Genomic DNA, 15255 nt, shown 5'->3' on the forward strand with positions numbered 1-15255 from the left:
TGAAAAATATAAGGGGGAGTGTGAGGAAGGAGTAGTTTTGGAAGTTCATTAAAATTGTCGACGATAATTAGTAAATTATCGACGATCTTTAGCAGCCAGGATTACTTATATACTCCAAATTTTTGTCCAACAACCTTTGGAAAGAACAAACTGGATTCATGTATTGACCCACTAAATAAGTGAAAATTGTCTACCACATGCCCATATATATACTTCGTCTAATTTACAAACAAACCCTAGATTAGATGACTCTTTCATCATGCCGTTTCATTCTCTCCCTCTCCCCTTTTCCAGTTGAGTCTAATACTTTAATTCATAATCCAACACTTCTTTCACCTTGTTCAATCAATCCAATTATAACTAAAATGATAGATGTCAATCATCTTTATTTGAAAAATTTTCGAGTATTATATCATTATAACATAAAATTTAAGTACCCCATCCATTTGAGGTTTGATGATAGTCTTAATTTTTTTACTCAATCTCGATTGCTTTATTCCATTTAGATGTGTTTTTTATTCTACATGCAATGTGATTCATTTTTAATATTTATTTTCAGTTAATTTATTTTCCCAAGCTTGATTATTCTCCTATTTTTTTATGTAAAAGTCTATTATTTTTGAAATTTTTTTTAATGACAATATTCTAGTTTTTAAAAAATTCAGATTTGCTATATGCATTTTGTAGAAAAATATTTATTTAAATCATTTAAGCTTTGTTAATGTTGTGGTATGATTATTTTTTCACCCCTTTTATTTTATTTCTATTCTCAAATCTATACCTCATTCAATTTTTTGAGAAAAGATCATTATCATTAATAAAAAGTCATGCGACATCTACAACATATGTCAAGCTCAATTGGATACAAATCGATTACAACCATAGGAAATAAATTCTTGTTCAAAGAATGAAACACTGCAACAGAGTCTCTATCATCGATTCGCCGCAAAAGGCTTTCATCCATAAGAGGGTCTCCGAATCTTCCTTGACGAGTATCCATTTCTTCTGACGTGATTGATTGTAGCCATGAATCGGACAAAATATGTAAAACCATATAACGATCTATAACAACGCTGATCTTCTGCTGACTTATTAGAAAACTGCAAACGAACCAGAAAACGAAAGCTCTCAAACTGAGAGAAGGACACCACCGATAGACGGGGACAGAACCCTCAGAAAGAGAGACGAAACAAAAACGAAAGAGGAAATTAAACAAAAACATAAAGGAAACAAAGCGGAACACAGGAAAAAAACGGAAGCCACCGCCTCCCTACCAACCCACAACACCGCCAGATCCAAGCACCACCCTGCCACACCACCTCAACAAACTCGTCCGATAAGACCCGAACAGCCCACATACACCACGCAGGCCCGAGAGGAACGGCAAATGACCCGTACGATCCAGAACCGGGTGTGGGTAAGAAAGGGGAGGAGGGTTAATTGGAAGAGAGGAGACGGGTCGCCGGAGAAAGGTCTTGAGAGACCCCATCCCCGGCGACATGGTAAGGGGTTGATGGGTGGCGGTGGGAGGAATGAGGAGAACGGCGGCAGCAAAGGGGGAGGATTTAGGGTTTTGTTTTTTAGAGAGAAAAGGGAGAGAAAACTAGAGAGAGAATGGTGTTAGCTTAGTATTAGGATGTTTTTATACCTCATTCAATTTTTGATTAGCAAATATTCTACTTTTTAAAAAAATTCTTTTTTTTAAGCCAATTTAACTTAGATACAAAAACAATATTGTACTTCGTAATCGTATAAGGATTAGTTTCTTTTGGGTTGTATGGTCTCTGAATATCTATTTATTTATTTAATCTATTATTCTATGGGATGTTAATCATATTTATTTATTTTTCTGTGGTATATTAATTTTTTGGTGGAGTAATTAATTAATTTCATAGAATAATATTTTTTGTGAGATTATTTTCTCAGCGTATTCGTCTTGGACGAAATTAAGTAATTGTAAACTAGTTTAAAATCCGTGCAAAGTTTCACGGGTACATATAAAATCATTTAAAAATTGACTTATAAATTTAAAGCAAAATTAATATTTTCTATATTCACTTTAAATTTCTTACTTTAGAAAATATCTTGATCATTTTTGTCGATTCTTTTGAACCTAAGTTTATCATATGTTTACTCAATGTCTTCGACGGTTAATTATACCAATAAAGACTAATCCATACTATTACTAAATCATTAATAATTACTACTTTATATATATTTTAGGAAAATATGTATTTTCTATGTATAAAAAATGAAATAATAAATAATACAGTACATTTTATTAAGTCGTGGCTTTTTTAATTCATAAACATGATTAAAAAATACTTATTAAAATAAATTTAGTTTTTAAAATTTTTCAATCTATAAGTTAGACCATATCGAAAATATTGTCATTTAATGCTAAGTATAACTTAGAAAATATTGAGGGGATGTTTGATTCAACTCATAAAGGTATGAGGTATGAGTTTCGAATGAGTCAAACCCATACCAAGTGTTTGTTTGACAAAAATAGGGGTTTCATACCCATACCTCAAACCCATGAGGTATGGGTTTCTCATACTCAAGGGGGGAGGTGGGTATGAAATTGATACCCATGGGTATCAAGTAATAAAACTAAAAAACATGAAAAACACTTAAATGGAACATTTTAAATGAATTTTTTTTTACATTTATTTGATTTACTCTTCATTTTCATGATTTTTAGTATCAAAAATAATTATTTTCAATGTTGTATTTTAGAATTTTTTTTTAACTTTGATGAAGTTCGATCTCATTCCACCCGAAATTGAAACAAACACGTGGTATGAGGAATCAAATTCCAAACCCATACCACCCGGGTATGATTCCTGATTCCAAAACCATACCCACGCGCGAACCAAACACCCCCTGAAAGTACATAATTTTGGAGAATGAGTAAACAAATTTAGATTTTTTTTCTTGATAAATTGCTCCAATTTAGGAGTTCTTTTAGGAAATATTAATTTTCAATGGAAGTAAAGATATGAGTAGTTTGGAGGGAAAAAATTGTGTTAGTGGTTGTTGTTTTATATATTAGTATAGATAGATGAACAATTGTAAAATCAACCATGAACAATGATGTTTAATTAATTCTCATCCCGAACGTGGTCCTTAAAATCAGGAAACTAAAAATTGTCTTTGAAATGTTGACTTTTAACCACAGAGCGCCACATAGGCTCTGTGGTTGTTCCTTTAATAAATAGGATTTTTGTTTGTTTTTTATAAAATCTACTTGCGATTCCTTCAATTTACTTATTTTAATAAAAAACTGGGATTTCATAGTGACGACTCCGCAAGAGACTTAATAAGAGGGTAAGACTCGAAATTTAATTATAATATTATATATTTGACTTTTTAATTTGTAGTAAAGATGACTAATATGGATGTATTTGTTATAAATTATTTTCTCGCCTCAAGCTTTATAAAAAACACTAAAACCAAGCTCAAGTGCTCAACCGTGTAATTATTCTTTGTTCTCTGAATCTGAGTGTAGGCTCTGTTTGGTAAAACTGACTGAAAAGATACCTAAAACCTGAAAAGGTACCTGAAACCTGATAAGGTGACTGAAATTAAAAAGGTACATGAAAAGCTAGCTGAAAATTGGAAACTGATAAGGTAGCTGATTAATTGTAAAGTGTTTGGTAAAACTAACTCAAACGGTAACTGATTTTTTGTAAAATGACATAAAAGGACATTAATAATTATAATAAATTAATTTAAATAAAGGGTAAATATGTAAAGTAGAACATTTCAGCTACCTGAAATTTTAAAAAGCTACCTGGAGTAGCTTTTCATTTCAGGTACCTGAAAAGTCATTTCAGGTACCTGAAATGACTTTACCAAAGAGCACTAGGTAAAACAACTACCTGAAATATTAGTCAAATCAGGTTGCTTGGTCAAATCAGGTACCTGAAATGCCTTGCCAAACATAGCCTAAGATGGATATTGATTTCTTTTACGTATGTATATCAAGCTCATGCCTAACTTTTTTTTGTTTTCAGTATTTGTTTCGTATATTGTACAAGAAAAAGAGGCGTAGGCTCTCCGTAAGCCAATATTACGCCAATTTAAGCTACCCTAATTCACTCTCGCTAAAGTACGTTGTATACTTAGAAAGTCCATTCGACCGACTAGGCCTTACACGTATTTTCCACCTCATGATGTCGTGTTTTGGCAACTCGCTTCGTACATTCGACTGGGTGAGCACAAAAGCGAGAGATACCCTCGGGTATTTTAATGTTGTGAGTACCCAATTTCCAACCCACAAAACTAACCATAGATCATGTAGATCCTTTTCATATATAGGTTATTATATCATGATGTCTATTTTAGTATCTTTACGTATGTTGTGTGTGCGATTATGTAATTGTTCTAATGTGTCCGAGTTTATGAAATTTGTCTCGTCTAATATCATGATGTCTATTTTAGTATCTTTAAGTATTATTAATAATTCGTCCTAATGATTAGTCCCACGTTTTTGTTCAGTCTTAAAACATGTGTCATCTAGATACTTCGAAGGGTGTTCATATTCATCTTGTAATTTTGTTTAGCACTGACCATGTTAGCTTTCATCCCACGTATGCATATATTATCCTCAGTAGCACATCACATCATGTACGTGAGATGGTCATTTAGAAAAAGAAATACTTCCTTCATTCAACTCCACTCTACCACTTTGCTTTTTCACGTTCATCAACGCGTGTTTTACGCGGTAAATATTAATCATTTAGTTTAAATAATCATTAGATACATAATTATATTTATCTTAATTAGCTATCTTGTGCTTAACATTTGCATCGATTAGGTAGCTAAATAATTGCCTCATGACTAGCCACTGTTGGTTTCCCATAGGCCTTAATAAAATAGGATCATGCATTTTTTGCATTAACATTAGCATTGTATATATTGTCTTCAAATTTTCTTTCCTTTTCAAAAAAAAAATATTTCGTAAAAAAGGGGTCTTATTTTAATATTTCAACTTTAAAAAAAAAATTAAAAATTTTCCGGTTTTCTTTTGTTTTTTTCCTTTAAGAAAAAATAACTCATTTGTAATCCATTGTAGAAATTTATATACGTCATATTATATATAAGTCCACAAAAGTTCCCTCTAGGATTTTTTCTCTTGGGAGGGTGTGCGCCCCTAGGTTTTCCTAGGATTCAACCCTGTCTTTGCAGGGTTTTCAACATCTTTTTTTCATCATTTTTCTTCAATCTTCTTTTCCTCCATCAACATATCTCTTCTTGTCGGTTTTTTCCCTGTGTTTTTTATATCATGGCATCAAATGCATTAATACCAGATATCAATTTAAATCTCCCATATGATGGTACGGAGGCTGTGGCACCGGTAGAGGTAGAGTGGGCTGCTGAGGGAGAGGAGGATTCGACGAGTGTTGGTCTATGTGTTGTTGGTCGACTATGGACAGATCGTCATATCAATCTCATAGCTTTGATCGACACGATGAGCGCGTCATGGAAGGTGAAAGACAAGGTGATCGGTGAGGTGGTGGATAAACAGAGAAAGATTTTCAATTTCAAGTTCAGTAGCGAGGCGGACAAGAAACAGGTTCTAGCGGAGCAACCTTGGCATTTCGACAGGCATTTGTTAATTCTGTCTGACCTGCAAGGCGAAGCTATCCCGTCAGAGGTACCTCTTTTCTTCTCTCCTATGTGGGTTAGGGTTTATGATCTACCTATTTTAGGAAGGAAAAATATGGAGAATGAAGTGAACATAGGGAATGCTATTGGGACGTTTGTAGAGGTTGATAACTCGGTTAACCCTTCCATCAATAGGTCCATGAGAATTAGGGTTGTCGTTGATGTTTGTAAAGCGCTAATTGATTATATCAATATGAAACTTAAGAGGGGAAAACAATGGAAAGTCAGGGTGAGCTATGAAAACCTTCCCTTATTTTGTTTTGTTTGCAGACGGGTGGGTCATGGTGAGAAGGACTGTGGGAAAAGAAAAGGGCCTGGGTGGGGGGGGAGAAGGTATGGAGAATGGTTGAAAGCTTCACCTTGGAGAGCAGCAAGTAAGGAGAAGAAGGATAATGTGAGTTCTAGCAAGAGTGGGAGGAAACTCGATTTTACGAACATCGATACAAATGGGGATAAGAAGGAGCTTAGTCGGATGGTGGAATTGCTACGAGGGGTATCCATCTCAAGTTGATGTGTTAAGTTGGGGGAGGGGGCACGTCGAAAGTCAATAGCAAGGGGGAGGGAGAGGGGTCAGTTGACTCGTCTTCATGCGCGGGTTTTTCAAGGGTACAGCGTCCACAAACTGAGGAGGAGGGCAGGGATACAAATAAGGGTAAAGGCAATGGTAGGTGGGTAATTAAGGTGAAGAGAACTCGTGGGACATCAAGTGGAAAAAGAGTGGGACAAGCTGACTCAAATGGTGGGAAAGGGAGCAAACGAAAGGAGGCTGGGCAGGAGGAGACGGAAGCTAAAGCTGAGTATAGGGTCATGAAGAAAATTCGGGTCGAGAGAGAGTTCCAAGACAGTGCTATGGAAGTAGCGGTGACTGACGATGAGCAGCACCATGAACAACAATGAAAACATTCATTTGGAACTATCAAGGGCTGGGTAATCCCTTGACAGTTAGTGCCCTCCGGGATTGGTGTTGGAGGGAGGGCCCAAACATTGTCTTTGTAATGGAGACAATAATTAGTGCGAGGGAGCTGGAAAAAATACGTAATAGTTGTGGTTTCTCTTCTGGTATTTGTGTTAGTAGTAGGGGCGGTCTGGTGGACTAGGGTTGTGATGGAGGGATGTTGATGCCCAGTTAATATCGTATAATAAAAATCATATTATGATGGAGGTGCTAGATGTTAATAAATTTGCGGTTTGGAGAGCGGTGGGAGTTTATGGGTGGCCTAAAACGAGTAATAAATATAAGAGATGGGATTTGATGAGGAGAATTTGTGATAGCAGTCAAGTTCCGCTGATATTGTTCGGGAATTTTAATGAAATTCTTAGTACAACTGAGAAGGAGGGTGAAGCGACGAGAAGGGAGTGTCAGATGGACGCTTTTCGTGAAGTTATTGATGATTGTACTCTTAACGATTTGGGATACAGGGGCAACATATTTACATGGCAAAGAAGGCGCGAGGTGGCTACGTTGGTTTGAGAACGGCTTGATAGAGCTGTAGCTACAACGGAGTGAAGCTATCTTTTTCCTAATACCTTTGTGCAGCATTTTCCTATATATTCGTCTGGCCATTTCGCTATTCTTATAAAACAAGAGGAGGGGAAGCGTAGAAGGTCTGGGAGACGGGGCTTCAAGTTTGAGCCTTTTTGGGTAGCTGATGATCAGTGTAGAGAAGTCGTGAAGGAGGCGTGGGGGGAGGAAGCTGGAGGGGATATACCTAACAAGGTAGGGATGTGTGCGGCGAGGTTGGCGAGCTGGGCAAGGGAAAGTTTTGGAGACGTAAAGAAAAGAATTAGGGAGAAGGAGGCTGAATTGGAACACTGGCAGCGACAACCTCCGTCGGCTGATATGTTGTCTCATTGTCGGGTTATTGTTAAAGAGGCGGACGAGCTAAGAAGACAAGTTGAAACGTACTGGTACACAAGGGCTCGTAAATGTGAACTGTGCGACGGGGATAAAAATACGAGCTACTTCCACCATAAGGCAAAGCAACGCAAGAAAAAGAATACTATCGTGGGAATCGAAAATGATAACGGAGGCTGGTGTACAGATGAAGCGGATATTTCGAAAGTGGTAGAGGATTTCAGCCAGCTCTTTTGCTCTAGTAACTCGTCAAACTTCGATGATGTACTGGGTTACATTCCACAGGTAAATTCTGATGATATAAACCAGGTTCTGGATAGTCCGATATTAGACGAGGAAGTGAAGGCAGCCTTATTTGGTATGCATCAAAACAAAGCGCCGGGGCCTGACGGCATGCACGCTTTATTCTATCAAAAATATTGGGATATCGTTGGCCAGGATTTATGTTGCTTTTATTGTAATTGGTGGGCTGGGAGAGGGGAGACCGACCGAATTAATATGACCAATGTTGTATTAATTCACAAATGCAGTTCTCCGAAGAAAATTACGGAGTATCGTCCCATAAGCCTGTGTAATGTTGTATACAAACTCATCTCAAAGATCCTGGCAAATCATCTTAAACCTTTTTTGAATGGTTTCATTTCTGAGAACCAAAGCGCCTTTACTCGCGGAAGACTTATGACCGATAATGCCTTTGTTGCTTTTGAAAATTTTCATACGATGAAGTGAAATGGAGAAGGTACAAACGGGAGTATCGTACTCAAAGTCGATATGAGTAAGGCGTATGATAGAGTGGAATGGGTTTTTCTTGATGAGGTGATGAAAAGGATGGAGTTTTCCCAAAATTGGAGAAATAGGGTTATGACTTATGTCACAACGGTCGCACACTCTTTTCTTATCAACGGGAAGGCGTCGGGCGTGGTGAGACCGAGCAGAGGCTTACGCCAAGGGGACCCCATTTCTCCCTATTTATTCCTCCTTTGTGCCAATGCGTTCTCATACTTGATCAAGGCTGCGGTTGACAAGGGGAAGCTACATGGGTCAAGTGTTTGCCGAGGAGCCCCGAGGATTTCCCACCTTTTCTTTGCGGATGATAGTATACTTTTTGCAAGGGCAAATATGAGAGAATTCTCCACAATCGCTGAGATTATCAGTACATATGAAAGAGCATCTGGATAGAAAATTAATTATTCCAAATCGGAAGTGGGCTTTAGCAAAAAGGTATTACCGTCTGTTCGGGAGAGTTTACTTGCTGCATTGGGAGTCCGCGAAGTGGACAAACATGAGAAGTATTTTCGCAAGCCTCAAAGAAAGAGTATGGAAGAAGATGCAGGGATGGAAAGAAAAAATGTTGTCAAAACCCGGAAAAGAGATCCTAATCAAAGCGGTTGTTTAGGCCATTCCGACGTATATGATGAGTTTATTCGCTATTCCAGAGGGGATTATAGAGGAGTTGCACATGCATATGGCCAAGTTCTGGTGGGGGACTACAGAGGGAAAGAGGAAAATTCACTGGTGCCTTTGGGACAAACTATGTAGGCCGAAAGCAATAAGAGGAATGAGGTTTCGAGACTTACGTGTTTTCAATCAGGCCTTGTTAGCGAAGCAGGTATGGAGGCTTATGACGAATCTGGAGTCACTGGCAGGAAGATTAATGAAAGCAAGGTATTTTAAGCATACCTCAATCCTTGATGCAAGACGGGGTCACGACCCAAGTTTTGCTTGGAGGAGTTTATGGGGGTCGAATTAATTGTTACTTGACGGGCTACGATGGAGGATGGGGAGTGGTAAGTTGATCAAAGTGTGGGATGATCGTTGGCTGCCAGGGGAGAGAGGTGGGCGTGTGCTACTTCCAAATGTTGAGGCATGACCGACTATGAGGGTTGCGGAGCTCATCGATGCTGCTACTGGTTCATGGAGGGTGGAGGTGATGAGTTCGCTTTTCTCAGAGGCTGAGATTGACCTGGTGCACGAAATTCCCTTGAGCAAGAGGATGTCGGCTGATCAATTGTTTTGGTGGCCGTCGAGGAATGGTGAGTATACAGTAAAGTCGAGGTACTGGTTAGGGGTTAGGGAGGGGACTGAACTTACTTGTAGAGGGGCAGGCTGATATGGGAGCAGGGGAGGGGTTGTGGCGAGGGATATGGGGGTTGAAGGTACCTCCAAAGCTCACCCATTTTATATGGAGGGCGTGTATAGGAATGCTTGCGGTAAAATCGAACTTATTTCAACGTCATTGTTGTAATAGGTCGCTGTGTGATTTTTGTGAGGTGGAATCGGAAACGGAGATCCATGCTTTGTTCAGGTGTCAATGGACGAGAAGCTTTTGGGTTGCCAATGGCTTTGATGAGATTATGAAGGAGGCACCAAGCTCGTCTTTCTCGGAGTGGGTGATGTAGGCGCTGCAAAAGATGGTGGGTGAGGAGAAGGGAAGGTTCTTAGCACTGATATGGGCTTTGTGGACAATCAGAAACTCACGAATTTTTGAGGAGGAACCGTGCAACCCGGAAGTGGTGATTATGGGATTTGCGCGGCTGGTTGCTTAGTATCAAGGGTATGCCAGTGCGGGACTGGTACGGGTGAGTAATGGGGTAGGGAAAGATGTAGGAGATACGGATATGGGTCAAGGCGTGGTGGGGAGAGATTCAAGGGATGAGGTCGTTATGGTTGCAAGTAAACGATGTCGAGCACGGTGGTCCGCGGAGACGGATGAAGCCAAGGCTATGTTTTTTGGGTTGGAAGTGGCGAAAAATCTGGGCATAAACAATATAACTCTGGAAACTGATTCCCTAAATGTTGTCCGGGCTGTCCAGAAGGATGTCGATCTACGAAGCGTTTTTGGTATGTGTTATGGACGTTTGTGACGGTATAAAATCCTTTGTTTTTAGAGGCGTGTCTCATGTAAAACGTGGGGGAAACACGGTTGCACACCTAGCTGCTAGACTTTGTTTGGCTATGGGTGAGGTACTGATTTCTGTAAATGACTTTCCGCAATCCGTCCTTAGTTTGGCGGAGTTGGATTTAATATAATATAAGCCCACGTTTTTCTTGCAAAAATTAAAAAAGTCCACAACTCCCCCAGATTTCTCCTTGTAGATTTCTCATTGTTCCCGACTACGAATGTAGTGTAACCTAGTCAAAGAGCATTTTATAACTAATTAGTAGTCGTATCGTAAGTCTAGCGCCCCGTGGCTTTGCTTAAATGTAGAAGTAATAACTCACATCAGATAATAAGGGGTTTTTGACTTAGTATAGCAAGCACCATTAAACTATTAAATACGAACATATGAGAGTCCTAGATGCTACAATATGAAACACTGATTCTACCTTGTTTTTGCCTAAAGGAAGCACTAATCACAAAAAGCCTAAAAATCTAAAGTCTGAGGATATAAAAATTACTAGTGCAAGTGATCTAATCACCTAAAGCGTAAATTAGACCAAATTTGACATAATTGTCTCTGGTTCCCACAAGTTCTAGGATGATAATTCATGATTTGGAAATTAAACCAATAATACTCGGTTGATTTTCTGCTTGCCTAATATGCATTAGATATTAAGTTAGGGTTATCCTAGTCCTTTTTAAGTTAATGAAAAGAAGAGCATATGTCATTTTTATTAATCATTTATTCTACTTTTTACCCTTAACTAGTAGAATAGACTTAAAATACTTTCGGTCGTATCTTTTTAATGTAGATCAGTCGACCTCTTAGAATCAGCCTCAACGAGGGCGTGCATATGACCACCTTTTCCATCTCCTGTGGTGTGATAATTCTTTGATTGCCGTGTCTCTAGCTAGGTTATTTCTAGATTTGGAGACGCCATCTTTCTACCTGGTTCTTTCATTTTCCATATTTCAAATGACTACCAGATACGGCAATTTATCAAATGAGCACAAATTGTTTTCTACCAAATTCGTCAATTTTCCATATGACTACCAAATGAGCACAAATTGCTTTCTACCAGGTTCGTCAACTTCCTATATTCCATGTGAATACCAAATGAGCACAAATCTCATATAACCGATCAACTTTATCATCCACTCTCATTACTGCTAGAAAAGTAGCTCGCCCGAGGATCAAACGATATTCTTAATACACTCGTGCCCAAACATAACAAATAAGATATGGGAGAATTCCATTCTGTTAAAACAGATGACGTGGCCATTAGTCCCTTAGCATGAACTTGAGACGTAAATTCAAGTACCAATATGATGTGACCATTATTTGAGCATATTTAGTCCCCGAATTAGCCTTGTCCCTATGCTTTTTAGTGCATATTTGGGTCATTTACTATCTTTAGTCCTTTGTTTTGCATATTCTTTGAGGTTTTATTTCCTTGGTAGAAGAGGAGTGCAAACCTTGCATTTTCATGGCAAAATAGAGCTAAATTGATCGAATCTAATGACCAAGCATCAAAGAGAAGACAAGACTAGAAGGTCTTTGTACATATTGTAGTAGATGGGCAATGATGAAGAAATCCTTGCATCCCCGACAAAATCCCGGAGGATTGTTGGGACTTGGGAGAAGAGAAGAAGAAAAGAAGAAAAAGAAGGCTGGGACAAGATCAGCTCGTCCAACCAGGCAGGACGCCCGTCCAGAAGTTTCCCAGGACGCTCGTCCAAGCTTCCCAGACGCTCGTCCAAGACTGCCAGAATCCGCTCGTCCAAGCCAGCAATTCGCTCGTCCAGCCACCTGAGAATCCGCTCGTCCCGACCCTTGGATGCTCGGATTGTGTTACAGACCCACACGTCCTCTTCTTGCTCCATTAAAGATGCGCATATTTTTGAAAGACCGGCTAAAAGGAGACCCGCATCTTTTCTGAGAGGAGCGATTCCTCAAGGACTTAATCGTCATTTAAGCCCTTAGTAAACCCTAAATTGTGTACCTAATCCCCACTATAAATACCCCATTAGTCTAATTAGATTAATCATGTTCTTCTTATCAATCTTTAGTGTAGTTTATATCATTCTAATCTCTTCTTAATCTTGTAATCAACTTCTAATCAAATATTAATACAAATCTCATTTCCTTAATTTCTCTTTTGTTCATCTTTTATTTTGGGTAATTGAAGATTATTTGGGTTATTATTGGGAGATTGACAACCTTCCAATCATTCATCAAGTACTTCTATTATTCTTTGCTTTATTTTTGGAATCATCATTAGGTATAATTCTCTTAATCCCTTTTTAATTATTGTTAATCATCTTCATTTATTCATCATGTTTTGCTTTGTTAATATGATTGACAACCTTGTTAACATGTTAAACTTGATAATGAGTGAGTAGTTTCCTTAACTAGGGTTTATGGGTAATTAGGGGAAACCAGCATGGGGGATGATTCATGGTTAATTTAATATGTTTTCATGATTTATTTGCTTGCTTGTTATGATCTCAACTTATGCACATGTCATGTTTGATGAAATGTGAGCCTATGAATCCTTGCATTTTTACCCATCACTTACCTTTTCAATGAGACTTGTAAGACATAAACCAACTCGAGTCTCATTAGACCATGCATATAGTTGAGTAGGGAGGATTAAGTCGACTTGTAGGTATTGTACAATCTAATCGATTCGGCTCCGGGACCCAAACCTTCCTAGGATTGTAAGATATAAACCAACTCGATCTATCACAACAATAATTGCTTGCTTATAATTTGAGAATATGTTTGTATGATCACTTCCCATGCATCCTCTATGACCCCATGACACCCTAGTGCTTTTAATCAATTGTTTACATCTCATTTTAATCATCTTGCTTGTTTACTCTTATTGCTATTTAGTTTAGTGATCTTCTTATCTCAACCAAAATCATGACACCCCTAGACACCGCTACTTGCAATCGAAAATCCTACATCAATACCCGTCCCTTGGGATCCGACCTTTACTTACCTCTTTACCAATAGTAGAGTTGTTTGTGGAGATATAAATATTGTTTTGGTCTAGGTGTTCCTAACGACAAGTAACCGAAAATTAAGCTCCAAGTTACCCCGGTGTTGACTTGATTTGATTTTCTTAGATTATTATTAGTTGTGTCTTTCTTTGCCTTGGGAAAGTAAAACTCCTCAAGGTTTGTTCTAATTGTTTTCAAGTTGTTTGATATTTTGCATGTCTAGAAGATCACAAGGTAACTTGTTATCCATTGATCACGAGAATGAAAGGACTTTGACAACCAATAGAAGGCTTGCTAGAAACACTTTGAGAGGAATTGGTGAGGTTGTAGATATTCATTCTCTTGAGTTCATCAACCCTTTTGCAAGAGAAGGTGAGGAGAACCCAACACAAAATCAACCACCAAATCAATCACAAAATCAACCCACAATGCCTAAATTTTCATCACATTCCGTACCAACCGAGGAGAACCTACCCAATGGAACTCCCACACCACAACACCTAACCGGAAATTTCATTGCAAAATCCGCATTTATCCAATTAGTCGAAAAAATCCAATTTGGGGGGATGCCTAGTGAAGACCCTCACTCTCACATGGAGACTTTTTGTGACTATTGTGAAGCGATTTCACAAACCAGTGTGACTCAAGACCAAATTCGATGGGTCTTATTCCCTTTTTCTCTAATTGGCACCGCAAAACAATGGTTGAAGAGCCTTGATAAAGCTACTCTTGGAATTGACTCTTGGAAGAAGTTGGCTCTAGCTTTCTACAAAAAATTTTATCCTCCGGAAAAGACTAATATGCTAAGAGCTCAAATTACGGGTTTTAAGCAAAGGGACGAAGAATATTTGTATGAAGCTTAGGAGCGGTTCAAAGGAATTTGTCGCTCATGTCCTCATCATGGACTTAGCGAGTGGTTCTTGGTACAACAATTTTGGAATGGTCTTTATGAAGACTCAAGAAACATTCTCAACATGGGATCAAATGGTATGTTCACCGAAGTTGACGATAATCAAACTTGGAACAAGATTGAGGAAATGGTGGTCCATAATTCACAATATAGTAGACCTCGCCAGGCTACTAGAGGAGGAAAGCATGAAGTGGACTCTATTACTCAATTGGGTGCTCAACTTAGTGCTCATATTGATACCATCAACTTAAAGTTTGAGAAGGCTATGGCTAAACTTGAAGAAGCCTCAAAATCACCAAAGCATCATGTTAATGCCATGGTAGCATCTTCATCAATCCCAAGTGGGATATGTGAGAATTGTGGAACTTTGGGACATGACCAAAGTGAATGTAGGGGAACAAATGAACAAGTGAATGCTTTTCAAGAATACAAGAGTGGTACCCCATATTCCAATTATTACAATGAAAACACCAAATTCCACCCAAATCTCTCATACAAAAGCCAAAATGTTCAAAACCCTCAACAAACACACACCCCACCTCCCATGAGAAACCAAAATCAAAGACCCTTTTTCAACCAAAACCAAGGTTACCAAAATCAAACTCCATACAATCAACAAAATGACCAAGGTTTTGATGTTCAAAAAGCGGACCTCCAAATGCAAAAGAATCAACAAGAATTTTTCACTCAAATGCAAAAAGATAGCCAAGCAAAAGACATCACCATCAATAACATCCTAGCGCACAGAAAAATGTTGGAAACTCAATTGACCCAACTAGCATATTGAAACTCTCAAAGACAAAAGGGGCAATTACCACCTCAAAGTAATCCCCCAAGGCATAAAACGGTTAGTGCCATTCACTTGAGGAATGGTACGAGATATGAAGGACCAAAGAAGCAAGTTGAGGATGAAGTTGTGAAAGCTTG

The 15255-nt window shown here is 38.5% G+C and overlaps 1 non-coding gene across 1 annotated transcript; it reads right to left on the reverse strand.

Annotated features, from left to right (window-relative positions):
* Nucleotides 1-14218: 14218 nt before the first annotated feature.
* On the reverse strand, nt 14219-14325 carry LOC141634838 (small nucleolar RNA R71). The gene has a single exon (XR_012539557.1). It is a non-coding gene; the product is annotated as a small nucleolar RNA R71 (small nucleolar RNA).
* Nucleotides 14326-15255: the final 930 nt, after the last annotated feature.

The sequence above is a fragment of the Silene latifolia genome, chromosome Y (genome assembly GCF_048544455.1).
Source record: "Silene latifolia isolate original U9 population chromosome Y, ASM4854445v1, whole genome shotgun sequence".
NCBI classification, from domain to species: domain Eukaryota; kingdom Viridiplantae; phylum Streptophyta; class Magnoliopsida; order Caryophyllales; family Caryophyllaceae; genus Silene; species Silene latifolia.